Raw genomic sequence first — 16,871 nt, 5'->3', positions numbered from 1 at the left:
TACCTCACATCTGTCATAATGGCCATAATTAAAAAGTCTACATATGTTGCTAAGGCTGTAGAGAAAAGGGAACCCTTGTACACTGTTGGTGGGAATGTAAATTGGTGCAGCCACTATGGAAAATGGTATGGAAGTTCTTCAAAAAACCAAAAATAGAACTACCACATGATCTGGCAATTCTACTCCTGGGTATATATCTAGAAAAAACAAAAACACTAATTTGAAAAGATACATGCATCCCAATGTTCATAGCAGCACAATTCACAATAGCCAGGACATGGTAGCAACCTAAGTGCCCATCAACAGATGAATGGATAAAAAAATATGTTGTGTATATATATATAAACAATGGAATACTACTAAGCCATAAAAGAGAATGAAATTCTGCCATCTGCAGCAACATGGATGGACCTAGAAAATATTGTGCTTAGTGAAATAAATCAAACAGAGAAAGACAAATTCTGTATGATATCACTTATATGTACAATCTAAAAACTAATGCAAATGAATGTATATGTAAAATAAAAACAGACTCAGAGATATAGAATACAAACTTGTGGTTACCAAAGGGGAGAGGGAAGGGAGGAGAGACTAATTAGGAGTATTGGGTTAATAGATACAAACTCACTCTCTCTCTCTCTCTCTCTTTCTCTCTCTTTCTCTCTCTCCCTCTCTCCCTCTCTCCCTCTCTCCCTCTCTCTCATGTGAGGACACAGTGAGAAGGAAGCCATTTGAAAGCCAGGAAGAGAGCTTTCACCAGAACCCAACCATACTAGCACAGTGATCTCAGATTTGCAGCATCCAAAACAGTGAGAAAATAAATCTTCGTTTAAAGTCACCCAGTCTATGGTATTTTGTTATGGCAGCCTTAGCCAACAAAAACAGGTGATATCTTTCAGGTCCCACTTCTCCTGAATGAATGTTCCTAAATACTAATCTAAATGGGGCGGGAGGTGGGGAAACATAACCACTGCTTCCATTTAATCAGGTGTGTTTGTCCAATAGGCATCGCTATCCAGACAGAGAGCATAGTTTTTGTGAAGGGAGGGGGAGGACTGAGTGGTGGCTGAGTTGGGGTTAGGGGGTTCAATTCCATGGTTAGGTTAGGATTTCCCTTCTTGGAGGGAAGTTCCATTACTTATAAGGTTATAACCGACTTTCTATTAAAAGTGAGAATTAGGGTAGAAGGGTGGGAAATTAGGTAGGGAAACGCCCTAGATCTCCTGGTGTGATGCTTCCCTTGCCTGGGGCTAAATGCCCTGACAAGCTCAGCATAAATGGATGGATAGCTCTACCTTAAAAGAGGAAGTTCTTGTTGTTTGCTCCCCCATTTATAACACAAAGCAAAGTAGTATTTTTATATTTAAATGTAAAAACAAAAAAATTATATATATGGGTGTGTAAATAAATGTGTGTTTTTTCCTCAGGGAGAAAAAAACCATTCTGGTCACTGGGGAGTCAAATTTGAGATGAGAGGACTGGTTAGAAATAAGGGTCTCCTTTTGAGTGTGGGGAGGGGGTGGGAGAGGCAGTGCTTGAAAAGCTGGCTGCTTGGGGCTGTTATTCCCTCACTACCACTTCAGGGCTTCTCTGTGCCCTGCCCACACTTCTGGGGAGGCTGACAATGGTTAGTTAACAAGTGGAGGCCCGTGCTAGCAGTAGCAGTCACCTGAGCCCCAGAGCTTTGGCTTAAAAGACACACATGTACACACAGGGGTTTGGAAATATGAGTAGGCTGGTCAACTTGAGCATGCTATTGGGGTTATTTTCTGGTGGGACTAGCATTTCACTAAAGCAGGACTTTTGATAGACTTTAAAAAAGTGTTTTTTAAAGCAAAACAAGTTTAGATTTTAATCATATTTGTAGGGTTTCTAAGTCTTTGTTTTACAGAATTGCTTGTTTGCTTCAGCTGTCTCCTTCCCATCTCTGCTCTTGGAGGAAATGGGAACAGGAATGGAGTCAAAACACTTGTAATTTTATATCCTGGTGTCTATTCTCTGAGTGTGAAATATTCCCTTCCTTTGTTAAGATTCCTGAGGAGTTATTTTCTTTCTTTTATAATAAAAACAAACCCCACCTTCGTCCCTACATTTCCCCTACTGTTTCTGGCTGGTTTTGTGTTGCTGCGGCAGGCGGGCTGTGGTTTTCTCTTACCATGGCAACTTCTAATTGCCATGTACAGTATGTTCAGAGTTAGGTAACTCCTTCCTTATTGTAAACAAACTGTGTTAAAAGCCCAGAGCAGCTCTTATAAGTCAACCTAACATTTCATAAATAAATAAATTAAATTAAATTTATATGTGGCAGATCTTGACCAAACTCTTCAATCACTGCTGAAGGCAAGAAAACGTATTTAGATATCTGCAATCCAACTTGCTTTGGGAACAAGTACTATGTTACTCTGAATGAATACCTATTCTTCAGTATAAAAGATGTGAAAAATCTTTAAGAATATAAAAGTAACTAAGGTGGTGAGTGTACCCACAAGTCCCCGCGGCCCTTCTCTGTTAAGTGACAATGCAAAGGAAAATAGAGGAAATATGGATAAATATGATGCTTTATTTGTTTTTAAAACCCTGTCATTAGAATCACTTCAAAGAAGAGTTGCCCTCCGGCTTTTCTATTCTTGTATTTGCTGAATAATTCCACACTCATCATAGCCATTTCCCACTTATTCTGACTCTTATTTCCAGAGTAACTCAGCCTCATCAATCTACATTCACAAGTTGCCCTAGTGGTGTTTTCTTTTTGCTCTTCCCTCAAGGGACAATGATCAGAATCTGGTGACGTGACCCAGGCAATTGCACACTGAAGCTTAGTGAAGGGTCAGCGATAAAGGCTTCCCCAGCCCTTCCTGGCTCTCTGGTCAGGGGTTGAGTGTGGAGGTGTGGGCTCACAGTCCTGCCTCCGTGAAGCAACCTGTATGTACAAAGTAATACGATCACTCCCTCTGCTTCTGCTAGTTGCAGTAAGAAAATGAAGCTCTGAAAATTCTTTTTGGATGTGATGCTGAAGATGCAAAGAACAGTAATAGAAGCTACAAATTTCTATTTCAATTTCAATTAGAGGAGAATCTCAACATTCCCATAGGCATTAAAAGAAGGAAATCTGAGGACACCCTAGCAGAGAAGGAAGAGTGGGAAAAATAACATTCAGGGGCAAAGGCAGAAGTTAGAAATTATCTTGACCCCTAGGGTTAGCCTCTGTGGACCTCATGGTACTAAAGTGTCCCCACAGTGAACTGGCTGCCACGTCCTCCCAGCCTGCATCAGCTTGCATTCTGTCTTCCCAGGATACCCTGTTCTAGAGGCAACCAGTCCTCCCCAGTACTACAGCTCATTAGAATGACTACTTGTACTAGGGCCATGTATTGAGGGCCTACTAAGTGCTACACACATTCTCTCATTTAATACTTAGAGCAAACTTCAGAGAAGTCCTTACTCTGACTTTTTTATTCAGGACATAGATTCAGAGCCGGCAACTAAGTTGACTAAGGTCACAAGACCAGCAAGGATGAGAGATGGAATTTTACCCCATACTTCTAGAACTATAGCCTATTTAGCCAGAAGTGTGTGGTGCTATGTTGGGATTATAAGTAGTAAGCAATTTGACACATTATTTTATATTAAAATAAGTATGCATGGCTATCTTATATAACATAATGCCAATTTTCTAAGGATTTTAAGATAAGATGTGGGACTTCAAAGAAACTTCTAGGTGTATTAAACCACCATAGGCTCTGTCCCAGGTCCTCTTTCAGTTTCATTCTCCTATGTTGTTGGATTGAAAAGTGTGGAGTATGTTCCTTCCATGCGACTACTTTGACAGCAGAGTTTCAGCTTTTCTAAATAAATTTTCTGAGGAAAAATGGAAGAAAGCATGACAAATAAAAATGCAAAAGCTTAGACACAGGAGAATGATTTAAAATGTAGATCTTTTGTGTTTTGGTTGACATAAGCACCAAGTTCTCACTTCATTCCTGTCTCATTGGGCACTAGACAAGACTACCGGGCCAGCCAGCCTGATGTGGGTTTGAGTTGCCATTGTGCTTATCTCGGAGGCTTTCTCAGGTTCTCGCCACAACCTCCTTCCTTGCCCCCTTTCAGGTATGAGCCCCACATCTGGCCCAGGCTCTGGTCCACTTCAGCTCCACAGCCATCCTGGCCCGAGGAAACACCAAATATCCCTACGACAAGCCACTGTACACTAACTCTACAGAGGACTTCACCATCTGAAAGCCAGGGACGCGGGCTTGCAGATGCCACCCCCACGATGCTTTCTTGTTACAGCTACCCCAGCACAGAACTCACCCCTTTCCACCTTCTTCATTCCTTTGAACCATAACTACTATCCCCACCACTATTTGCAAATTAGCTCACCTTCCAGTCTAAAAGAGCTCAAGAAGCTGGTCTCCTGAGCATTCCAATGGCTTCAAAGTTGGTTGACATCACCTAATCAGAGTCACTATCTCTTGACACTCTGGACCAGGCTATCACTACCTAGCAGGAGTGTTTTACCAAAGTAGGAAAATTTGGCAACCGTAGCTGAGAAATCGTAGGGTTTTACCCTAGGTTTTTATAATTGAGAAATCAAGTAAAAGCCTATCATATACAGTAGACACAGAGTTTTTAAAATGGAGACAAGATCTGGGAACATATGTCTGAGCCACGTGTCTCCAGAGGCACAGTCTCCTTTACGTCTTTTTCTGTTCTATCCACTGGGCTCCCATCAAAGTCTCCAATCACTGAAACAGATCCTAAGGCAGTTTACAGGAAACGATGAATGAACAGTGAGTCCAAACGTCCCTCCCCAAATTAGAACTTACTGACTCAAATGAATCTGCTGTCGGTGAAGTGGGTGGAAGAGCTCCCCGTGCAGGCAGACAGGCTCTACTCATTTCCATCACCACCTTGCAAATGAGCAAGGCCGGCAGCAAAATTCATGGAATCACATGGCCTAATGCCATTCACCTGCTGTCCTACCTTTTGAAAAAGGCTTCGTTCCCGTCAGTAACAGTGAAAGCAGTCTTCCAGTACCAAAGAATATATTTTTTAAACTATAGTGGAAAGTATCCAAATACAGAAGTTTTCTACCCCGCTTTTCCCTATTTTTGCTATGCAGCAAATTCTATAATGAAAAACTGGAAAGAAATAACTCTTCATTGTCCCCGTCCCTTTCCAAATGAATTTGCAAATCTTCTGGTCTGCCCTTCCGTCAAAAATTCTCTAGTTTGGAAAGCCTGCAAGATATGACCCAAATTCACCCCATTCTGCCTCCAATCACAAAAGCATAATACCTCTTCATTTTTTAAACGAACATGACTTTGGTGTAGAAGTTCTTTATTTTGATACAAATCTCATTCTGCAAGAAAACATGAATAGTCAATATTTCCTCATGTATCATGCTGTTCATCTGCAATAACCAATTTATTCAGAGATTTATTACCTTACCCCAGCCCACTGCTTAGCACTGACAAAGCTGATAAGAAATTCACCGAAACTCCAGCCCTTTGGGTTAGGTAAAAAAGGTACACGTAAAGGTGTGCAATAGTTGTCTTTTTATGTTACTGGAGATAGAATCCCAGTGTGTTGAAACTTACAGAGCCACCTTACGGAGCCAAGTGTTGCCAAACCTGGCTGAGGGTCTCCTGGGCTCCCACTTAGGAGCGCTTCTGTTAAACAGAAACTGTATGTACGAAAATGCTAAGTCCTTCACATCTTTGACAAGTATGTGTCAGTGTTAAGTTCCCATTAAATGCAAATTTGATCTTTTATAAAATCGTGCTTAAAGCTAATATCACAGAGCATCAATTAGACTTCTGTATGCTTTTAGGAGGCTGAATAATTGCATTCACTTCAAAGCTACCTTGTGATATGTATAAAACAGAAATTTCATCAAGTTTAACTAATCACAAGTCAAATTCCATTCCCAATATGTAAATAAAGGCATCCCACTGTTGTTTATTTACTTGGTTCCTTTTTCCTCTGAAGAATTCTGGTCCCTGAAATCAATAGTAACTGATTTATTCTGCAGTCATGCTTTATTTACCAGGCATGAGAAACTTTGGAAAAAGGGAGGATTGCCCATCTTTTAAACTATACTTTCAAACCTTAAAATTTTTTAATAACATAATCTTACAAATATACTTTACATATTTCAGTTCCTCAAAGAGCAGCATTATTCAATTAGACTGAACCCTCTCCTCCCTCACTCTGCAAGGTTAGGAAAAGAAGTATTTTCACTGAACAGAGGGGAAAAAATGAAAGCTCATAGAAGTTAAATGACTTTCAAAGTTACTTATCTTGTAAGTGGAAGACACAATATCAGAATTTTCAGACTCCACAAAAAGTGCTCTTTTCGTCAATAAAGGCTTTTAAAAATATACTTAGCTCTCTGCTTTATAAAATAGAAGTTTCTCAAAATATTTTTAAACTTTCTTGATGAATCAAAAATTTATGAACAACTGACAAACTGAACTACGCAGCAATATATTGCTATTTTCTGCTCTTTGAAGTATGAAAGATTGCTTTCCCCAACACTGTATAATTCCAGAATGCTGTGCTGTTCTAATTGGTGAGCCTTAGTCTTAAATTGGCACTAAGAATCCCTAGAGGGTTACTGAGTCACGTAGAACCTAACTTGTCCTTACACTAAGTGTCCTCAGAATATTGTAGTGTTTGAATGGGTGTTTCTCTCTCTCTCCTCATTGTTACCTGGGGATACTCTCACCACTGATCACATGTCAGCAAGTTGTCCCCACTACCATTTTTAATCCCCAAAGGTACTTCTAGTATCATCTTTTTCTGCTGTCCCTATTTTTCTCTGTCTCTGTCTTCTTTAGCCTCGCTAAGACTTAAGTCATTACATTTAACATCCAGTGAGAGTTCCTTTCTTCAGTTTGATAAATTATTACATTGCATTTCCTATTGCCTTTTTATCTTTGTATCTGTGACTCTTTTCAGCAATTTTTATCACTGTTCACACTTAGAATATATATATATTTAATTTTGAGATTTGAATTTGTGCTTGCTTAAAATTGTGGTTACAAATAAGTGGAGATATTGTTGTTGTAAATAGAACAAATTATTCCAAACATATAATACTTAAATTGCTTTTGAATTAATAAAATAAAATAAAGTGATAACTCTCAGTGGTAGATAAAGTAACCCAAGAATATCTGTATCCATTTGGTTCCTGAGTGAAGACTGTGGAACATCTCTAGTGGAATAATGGGATCATGGAACGTTATGGTGTAGAGAGCCTTAGTGACCACCTGAATTAGGCCCTGAAGTTCTCAACCTCTTTTTCTGAATCCACAAATAAGGTAATTCTCACAAATATTCCCAAGTTTATTCCTGGAACATAAGCTACACATCTATCCTTTTTTTCCTCCTACTCAATATCTGCATATAGGAATGAAAATTATTGTGAATGATATTATTCTAGGGATAGCTACCCTAAAATAAAATGTCCATCCTTGGCAAATTTGGCACTTTATGTACCATTAGAAACAAATTAATCTCAAAACACCTCACATAGACTTTGATATAGCTAAGTGTCGGAGATGAGAGTCCAAGTCTTTATGCAGAAACTGGGTTCCAGAGAGGGAGAGTGTCTTATCTAAGGTCACACAGTAGGTGGTAGTAGTGCTAAGGTTGGAGACCACCTCTTCGAGTCTACTGCTGTTCAGAACATATCATGCTGCCTCACAATTAAAATTTAAGACCATGATCTACTAAAACACTGAAGAAAGAAAACACTGAAGAAAGACAGTACAATGATTTTCAAACTGCACTATAATATTGGAGCCGAATATTATTTTTCTGCACAATGTAAGCCATAATGATTGTTTAAAAGTATTAATAGCGATAAGTTAACAGCCAGTGAAAAATTTCTATCATAGAAAAATTACCTCAAGGACAAAAAAAAAAATTCCACAAAAAACTCTTAAAGTGTGACTAGTTAGCACATTTGCTATCATAAACATCCTATTTCTATGCCATATTAGTAAGAAAAGGTTCCAAAGCAATAGCGTCATAATAATCAATAAATATGTATGTGATGCAAGAGGTAATTTTGATACTGAACAAAGTAGTTTCCAGTAAGCTTGTATCTACATGTCCAAAGTAGCAGATGCAAAAAAAAACTGTCTTCTTGCAGACTAGTGCCTTCTTGCTGTAGACAGAGGGAGAGGGAGAGGGACAGGGACAGGGACAGGGACAGGGAGGGAGAGAGGGTGAGAGTACACTCTGGGTGTCTTCTTATAAAGGCACTAATTACATCATGAGGCCCCTCCACCCTCGTGACCTCATCTAAACCTAATTACCTCCCAAGGGCCCCACCTCCTAATAGCATTACACTGGGGGTTAGAGCTTTGACATATGAATTTTGGGGGAACAAACATACAGTCCATAACAAGATCAAAGTGTTAGGTTTTGTGATTTAATGGCAGAAGTAGATTTTTATCACCAGCTAATAATCAGCATACTTACAGTACCTTTATATATATATATATATATATATATATATATATATATATATATATATATAATATGTATATATTCAAAAACACTATTTATAATTCAATAGAATGTGCCTTGCTTTTCCTTACAGGTGATTTTAATTCTGTTAGGCTATCTGCAGACAAACTGCTTGTCAGATACATGAAATATCTCATCTATTTCTCACACGGTTCACTTACCTGCAGTGATAAACCTTATTCCACATATTCTTTGGGGGTGAAAAAATCACATTCTACTCTTTGCTTGATCCTGAAACACCTCCTCTATGCTCTGTTACCCTTTATGGGTGATGATGCAGATTATATATACATATATCACATCATAAAACAAGATACACTTGACTTGAAACCATTCTGGCATCAAAGCAGTGTTTAATGCTGCTCACTTATCTGCTCTTTTCACATAGGATAGAAAAATCCTCTAAATAAGCCCAGCCCCCTTTTAAAGTGCAGCAAACCAGTACACCACTGGAAAACAACTAGGACAAATCAACAAAATTGGCGTTGCCAATAAGAACTGTGTGATTCATCTTGAACAAAGATCCTGAAGGAAAAAAAAAAAAATTGACAGAGTCACAGACTGCAATAGTGGTTTGAATTGCACCCTCACCTAGCAAAGGAAAAAAAACAATCTTTAGACATGCAAATAAACATTTTCTCCAAAAGTGAAAGGCAAATTTTGTAGAGATAGTTGAAGGTGAATGATTAAACAATTTTTGTAAAACAATTTTTGTAAAAGCAGATTCTTTTTTGGCAAGCTTTTTCTCTTGGTGCACATTAGGAAATTCAGAATGCATTTAGTATAAACAGATTTAAATGTAGTATGATTTGAAGTCTTAAATGTGCAGCTAAAATATTAAATGCTTCCCAGTCTATATATGTCAAGTACTTTGAACTTACAGACAGCCATCAACAAATAATCATTAGCAATTCGTCTGGTGGAAAAAAAAAAAAGGAAAAGAAAGGAAAACACCTAGACTGTTCAATGTCTTAAAGACATGAATCTATTTTAGAAAGAGTTGAGGCTAATTGAGGATGTTAAATAAATGGTAAGAAAATGTCTCAAACTGTTTTGTTCCAAAGTTCAGCAGAATAGATTTTATTCTTTATTAGTTTAGTATTCACTAACTTCTGTTAATCTGATTACAAAAAAAAAAAATCCCTAACCACCCCTGCATAAAAGCCTGAGAAATTTATTTATATATACATAAAGTAATTTGAAGAATATTGACCAAAAAGGACATGTTAGAAAATAAATATTCCTTTATTCAAAACACCTTTGAATTCCAAATTCCAAACAATTTAAAAACTCAGTACCTTAATAAAATTTGAGGAGTAGCAGTTCCAATATTTATTAGATATATATAATATTCTATGTATAATACTCTAATAATATAGGGTATTTTAAAGGTATGAATTTTATAATTATTTTCAAATATATTCAACAAAACTAAAATATCAATTAACCCTATATTGAGTCTACTTTTAGTCATTAACTTCATTTCTTGTATATTATACTTAAGTTCATAAATTATTAATGTTTTATTTCTAAAATATTTAAGAAACTAATTTCAGAGTAGTTCAAAGATCACTCAGCTCCAGATTTATTCATCTGTACCTTTAAGAGGAGAATATTTCTAAGCAAAACAGGACAAACTTAGCCCCTGCCTAAACTTAGCCCCTGTCTAAAATTAATTTAGATTTTAGGAATTGGTATTGACGTGGTTTATTTCCGAGAGTGTAAACTCCAAGATGGTATTTTTGTCTGTTTTGCTCACTATTATATCTCTAGCATCTAGAATAATGTTGAGCCCATGATGGGTACTAAAGTCTTCGTTGAATGTTGAATAAATATATTGTATTCCCAGCTCTACTCCTGGAGAGAGTCTGTTATTCTTTTCTCTGGAAGACAAAGGCTTGCAGCAGAGAAGTTCTGCAATTTGACTTTTGTCATACGGTCCAGACTTGTCTTGTTCTCAAAGTTAGTATTTTCTCCAGTAATTGCATGCTGTTATTTTCAGAAATAAGATTTTAGTATACGATTTTGCTTTTTTTTTTTTTTTTTTTGCGGTACGCGGGCCTCTCACTGTTGTGGCCTCTCCCGCTGCGGAGCACAGGTTCCGGATGCGCAGGCTCAGCGGCCATGGCTCACGGGCCCAGCCGCTCCGTGGCACGTGGGATCCTCCCGGACCGGGGCACGAACCCGTGTCCCCCGCATCGGCAGGCAGACCCTCAACCACTGCGCCACCAGGGAAGCCCTACGATGTTGCTTTTAATCACGTTGAATTGCAGGATCTTTTAGAATGCATTAAGTCACTTGGGTATACTTAAAGAAAAAAGCTCCTTGCTAAGCTTCCTCCTCAAGGAAGTTAACTGGCTAAGTGCAAATGTTCCAATTTATTCAGTGTAACCAGGAGACTGATGTGAGCTGGAAATTTAAAAAATGTTCCAAGGATTAGCATTTCAAAAAGACGTATTACTAAATCCTTTTTTTTTAACTGCTCATGCTCAATTTACTTTGAGAACATTTCTCAAACATTAGTAGAAATAAAATATTTCAAAAGATAAAATAAAGAAAATCACAAAGATTAGAAAGAGTCACTTTTTTTTTTTTAGCATATCCACTGACAGAAGTTAATAAATAAAACACTGCTTGGAGTTCATCTCCTTTGAGACAATATATTTCAGAACTCATATAAGAGAGATCACATTGCACATTTTGTTATCTATTACCCAGAAATAGTCCACCGTTTTTTATTTCCCAGAAACTATGTTTAGAGATACTGTATACATTCTTTAGCCTGACTTGTAGTCCTGGATCTCTGTTAGATGACACCTAAAATATGTTTCAGGAATGTCTTTACACTTACTGCTTCCTTTTAATCTTTTTAAAACTCTGTTTTGTGCTTTAAGAAAATTCATTCTCCTTGTTAAAAAATGTTAACGAAATATGTGAGGTAGAAATTGAAAGTACCCAAGCCTCAAAATTAATAACTATTAACAGGTAATGAACATGCTTCCTAATTTCTTTTACTCCGCATATACTAAAATGTGTGTGTTGTGTGTTCAGACAGACAGCCATGTATGTATATTTTTACAAAAATGTAATCATACCAAATATATTGTGTACACACTATATTATGTACTATATTGTGTGCTTTTTGGCCTGACAACATATCTTGTAAACCTTCCCATGTCATTACAAGTGGATAAATCTCATTTTGTAAAACAGCACCTACTATTTTATAACAATACTATAAAATATCAATATTTATTTAATACCAGACTGATATGTAAGTTTTCCTTTTTTTCCCCTTCTTACAAGTGAACACTCTTTTTTTAATATATATATTTTTAAATTTATTTATTTATGGCTGTGTTGCATCTTTGTTGCTGCACGCGGGCTTTCTCTAGTTGTGGTGAGTGGAGGCTACTCTTTGTTGCGGGGCACGGTCTCCTCATTGCAGTGGCTTCTCCTGTTGCAGAGCACGGGCTCCAGGCACACAGGCTAATTGTGGCTCACTGGCTCAGTAACTGTGGCATGTGGGCTCAGTAGTTGAGGTGCACAGGCTTAGTTGCTCCGCAGCATGTGGGATCTTCCCGGACCAGAGCTCGAACCTGTGTCCCCTGCATTGGCAGGTGGATTCTTAACCACTGTGCCACCAGGGAAGTCCCACAAGTGAACACTCTTGCATTTAGATTTTTCTTGTGTGTTTCTGTAAGATGAGTTTTCTAGAAATAGAATTTCTGGGTCAAAGGGTATATATACTAGCCAAATTTCTCTAGAAAAAGATGGTATCAATTGACTCTTTCACCAGTATGAATGAGAACATATTTTACTTCACATTTGCCAACATTAAGTATTAATATTTTTAATACTTGAAAATATTTTAGGTGATAAATATCTAATTTTAATTTGCATTTTAATTATTGCTAAATTTACTGGGTAGTTAATGTGCTTTATTTCTTTGTGGATTATTTAAGTTGTTTATTTTCTAGTTTGGTTGTGAAATTTTATATATATATATTGCCATAGAGATGGTTTGTGCCATGCTTAGTAAGATCTTCCTTATATACAAATATATACAACATAAATAGGTGGGAGAGTAGCCTCAAAATATTTAGCACTATCCCAACTTGAGTTTAGATTTATGCACTAAAATGGTAGAGATAGATGGATAATAGATAGATAAGAGATAATGCTATATATTCCATGCAACTGCTTTGCCTATACTAGTATGTACAAACAATATCAATTCTGCACCTATGTTTTCTTTTATTTCTTTGATGGTTTAAATTTTTACATTTAAGTTTTTATCCACATGAAATGTATTTAGTATAAGGAGTGAGGTAGGGACTATAACCCAACCTCCCAAAAGGATAATTATTCTATTATCATTTATTTATTAAATAATTCATTTTAATCCCGTGATATGAAATACATCTTTGTTTTGTATAAATTGTACAGATATTTCAGGGTGAGAGTGTTTCAGAAAGACAAAGCAGCAGCAAGGAAGCCAGTGTGGTGGGAGAGGTGTCAGCTAGAGCAAGAGGAGCAGGAAATGGGAGGACTCATGTCATGTAGGACCTCCTGAGCCACTCTGCATCTGAAGAATTTTTTACTGATTTCTTTTGCTTTGTTGGTTTATTTGTTGATAGCTAGGAATCGGTATAGATTTTTTAAAATCTCCCAATTGATCTCATTCTTACTTGCTCATTTAATTGTCTTTTCTTTTCAGATCAATTTTGATCATTTATATTTTTAAAAAACACCTACTTTATCCAGGACTTTTCCCTAATTCATTAATATGGAAAGGTGCAAAGAAATCTCTTAACATTTGAAGTATGTATTTCCCCTCAATTAATAGGATATTGCTTTTTTTTCATTCCTATTTATGCTTTGCTTTCTTTATTTTTTCCTTCGTTGAGGTATCTAGGAGCTTAGCTTTTTCAAGAGGATTTTTTCATGAAGATGGCTCTTTGATTTATCTATGCCATTGCTTTCCTTTTTTTCTAATTTGTTAATTTACATTTTTATTTTAACAATTATTTTTCTCTGTATGCTTTGAGTATATTTTCATTTTCCTAATTTTTTGAGTTTGACATTTAAGGGATTCATTTTTATTGTTTTGTGCTTAACAAGTTAAATGTTTAATGCTTCGTATTTTCCTCTGAGTACATTCTTAGCCATATCCTAGAGCTTTTGATTTATAATGTAGTACCTTTATTTCCTAGAAATTCTACAATTGTTTTGTTTTGATATTTTCTTTAATCATGTTTTGATATTTTCTTTGATCTAAGAATTGAATTGTGAGCCGAACAGAAATTATTTTTTTAAATTAAAAAAAAAAACGAAATGAATTGTGCAGGAGGAGAGAGGTTTGGTTATATGTCTGGGTTTTTTTGTTTGTTTTATTTTTTTTTAATGTTTTCAGTTTTTCTTGGTTTCTTTTTTTTTTACTGTAACCTCCTGCTTTATGGCTCTTTGTCAAAAATGTGGGGTTTTTTTACTGCTTTTATTTCTTAAACCTTTAGTTTTTACATTTGTGGTCTGAGATTCTTTAAAAATTTTTAATAGGTACATTTACACTTAATAGTAAATCTGAATTTAATATTTAAAATTTATTCAAATACTTTTTCCCTGAACTGATAAAAATCATAGAATAAGCCAAAATCACTACTTTTCATTCATAAAATAAACTGAAATCACAACTTGGCTTTAATGGATCTGATCAATGCAAATCCAACTGAGTCCCAACAATGTGTCAGGTATGGAAATTATTTATGAATGAGAAAGTTGTAGGCGATTACCAAAAAAAAGAAGACAGAGGGCCACACACAAAGTCTGCTGAAAGAACACAGTAGGGAGAAATTAATTCTGAGAGAAAGATAAATGAAGGCAGTAGGGAATTATTGCCTTTCGTAACAGGGTCTCCAATATATATTGCTCAACATGTCAGCCTACGACTGAGATCAGAAAAGACAAGGATTGCCTATATGTATATGCATGTATGTGTGTGTGAATATATATATATATATAGGCTCAAAATAGCATGAAGTCTGTGCTGTAGATGTCATGGTTTGGATCATAAACCCATGAAATATCTCATTACACATCTTCCAATGACGATTTTCTGGCAAGACATACTAATCTATTTCTCAGCTAATAGCAACCCCCTACCCTGCTTCAACCCACACAATTGAAAAAGATATGTCTTAAGGGAATTTATATTTGAAAGTATGAATCTCCGAGGTCATACTAAAAGCTAGTGAGAAAAAAAAGACCATCAGAAAGGAAAAATAGGTTTTATAAAACAAAATGGGACATTTCTCTTATTATTAAAACATGCCAACATGCCATGGAACTCTAGGGATTGTGGTGCTCAGGTGCAGAATAGCGAGCCTTGATTTGGCAATGGAAAATTCCATGAAGGGTCCAATAATATGTTATGCTTCATTAATATAAGGATTTTTACATTTATACTGTGATTTTCACCCTTCATTATCCTAAAATGCTTTATTAACTGAAGCTACTATGAAGAAAATCTCACCACCACCTTGGGAGAAGCTCCTTGTGATATGTTTTTAAATTAAAATATGAAAAACAATTTTGTTTAAGGAAGGAAGAACAAAATGATACCTAAATAGAAATTTCATAAATACCTAAAGCCAGCAAATCTTAGCACCATCACATTTTAAGTTTAGAGTTATACAGAGTCATTTATTTTCACTGAGAGTTAGGACAAAGGGCAGGACTGAAGTGATGGTTTAAGAGTGGATTTGGACATCTACCCTGCTGCTTGGCAAAATCCTTGAGTGACAGTCTCTGGAAGACCAGATGTAAAAATGCTACATGACACTTCATACAGTCTCTGTATGAGCAGAGTGGTGAGCAACTCTTTAGTCTGCCCATTCCCCTGCCCCTGAGAAGTATGATTTCATTCTCCCCAGCCCCCTTCTCTTCTACCAAAGTTTTCTCTGATGCTCCTCACAGAAGAAATGTCGATAGATAACAGAGATAACAGTAGAGTCCTCTGCCTTCCCCTGGGCATGCTAGCAAAGGGGAGATCTCTCACCTCCAGCAGAAACATACACTCCATGAACTGAGGTTGCTCTTCCATATTCTTGTTCTGAACAGTCAGAGTTAGGGAGTCACACCAGTGCTCTTGGTTTAGGCCTCACTGAAGAATGCATGGGCTATTTCCCAAGGTGTCTTCCCTGGGATAGAAGAAGCAGCCTCATCCATAACAGGCTGTCAGGGAAGCTGATGGCCGGTGGTTAGCAGTGGCAAGGGAAAGTGGTCAGAAGGAATGAATTGAGTCTCCTTGCCCTGACAGGGTCACTGTGATCACATCACCTCTCCAGGCTTCTCTTTTGAAGCAGGATAATATATAAAATGGCTTTTAGAGAAAGCAAATGTAATTTTTTATTCAACAAAAAAGCAGAAGATCAGACTTGATCTTCAAAGCCCTCTACTGCCACAGCTCTAATTCTTCCAGACTTTGGGTGGGTTCTGTCCAGTGTGGTATCTAACACATACCTCCTCAGAACCAAAAACTATTTCCTAGGTTGACTTTTCTAATAGTGTAGGAGTATGAGTTCTTAAGCTTATGAGTTGGGTGACCTTGGCAAATTGCCTAATCACTTCTTGCCTACATGTCCCCACTCGTAAATGGGGAAAATAATCATACTTACTTCATAGGTTTACAAGGAAAGTGCTTAGAGTAGTAATTCACATATGGAATGTGCTTTACATAAACTGTTATTGTTAATGGTCAGGTTATAAAAGGTATAATCAGATACACAGTTTTGAAAATACAAAGCAACGAACTATAAAAAATAATTACAAATCAAAATAACCACCCAGCAATGCTTTACAAATTTACATATTTAAAAGCAAGATGCCTGGCATTTCCCTTAATATAATGGGAGCCTTTTCTCCTATCATTAATATTTTCAAAAATGGTTTTATTACAGTCTTTCATATGAGGATATATTGTGATATAGTTAAATGCCCCTATTTAAGAAACAGATTGTTTCCAATCTACTATTTGAAAAACGCTAGGATAAATGCTCTTGTATACAAATATTGGACTAAATTATTGCTGTTTATTTCCTCAGGATATACTCTATGAATGAGATTTCTTGGTCAACAGAAATTATCATCCTCAGGGCATAACTCCCAATTGCTTTCCCAAAGGGCTGTCCTAATTTGGGGTGTGAGGGTCCTTATCAAACTGCACCCTAGGGGCTTCCCTGGTGGCGCAGTGGTTGAGTCCGCCTGCCGATGCAGGGGACACGGGTTCGTGCCCCGGTCCGGGAGGATCCCACATGCCGCGGAGCGGCTAG

This window comes from Mesoplodon bidens, assembly GCF_964165515.1.
Source record: "Mesoplodon bidens genome assembly, chromosome: 12".
Classification (NCBI taxonomy): domain Eukaryota; kingdom Metazoa; phylum Chordata; class Mammalia; order Artiodactyla; family Ziphiidae; genus Mesoplodon; species Mesoplodon bidens.
The sequence above is the reverse complement of the archived record's forward strand: the minus strand, read 5'-3'. Positions refer to the sequence as shown.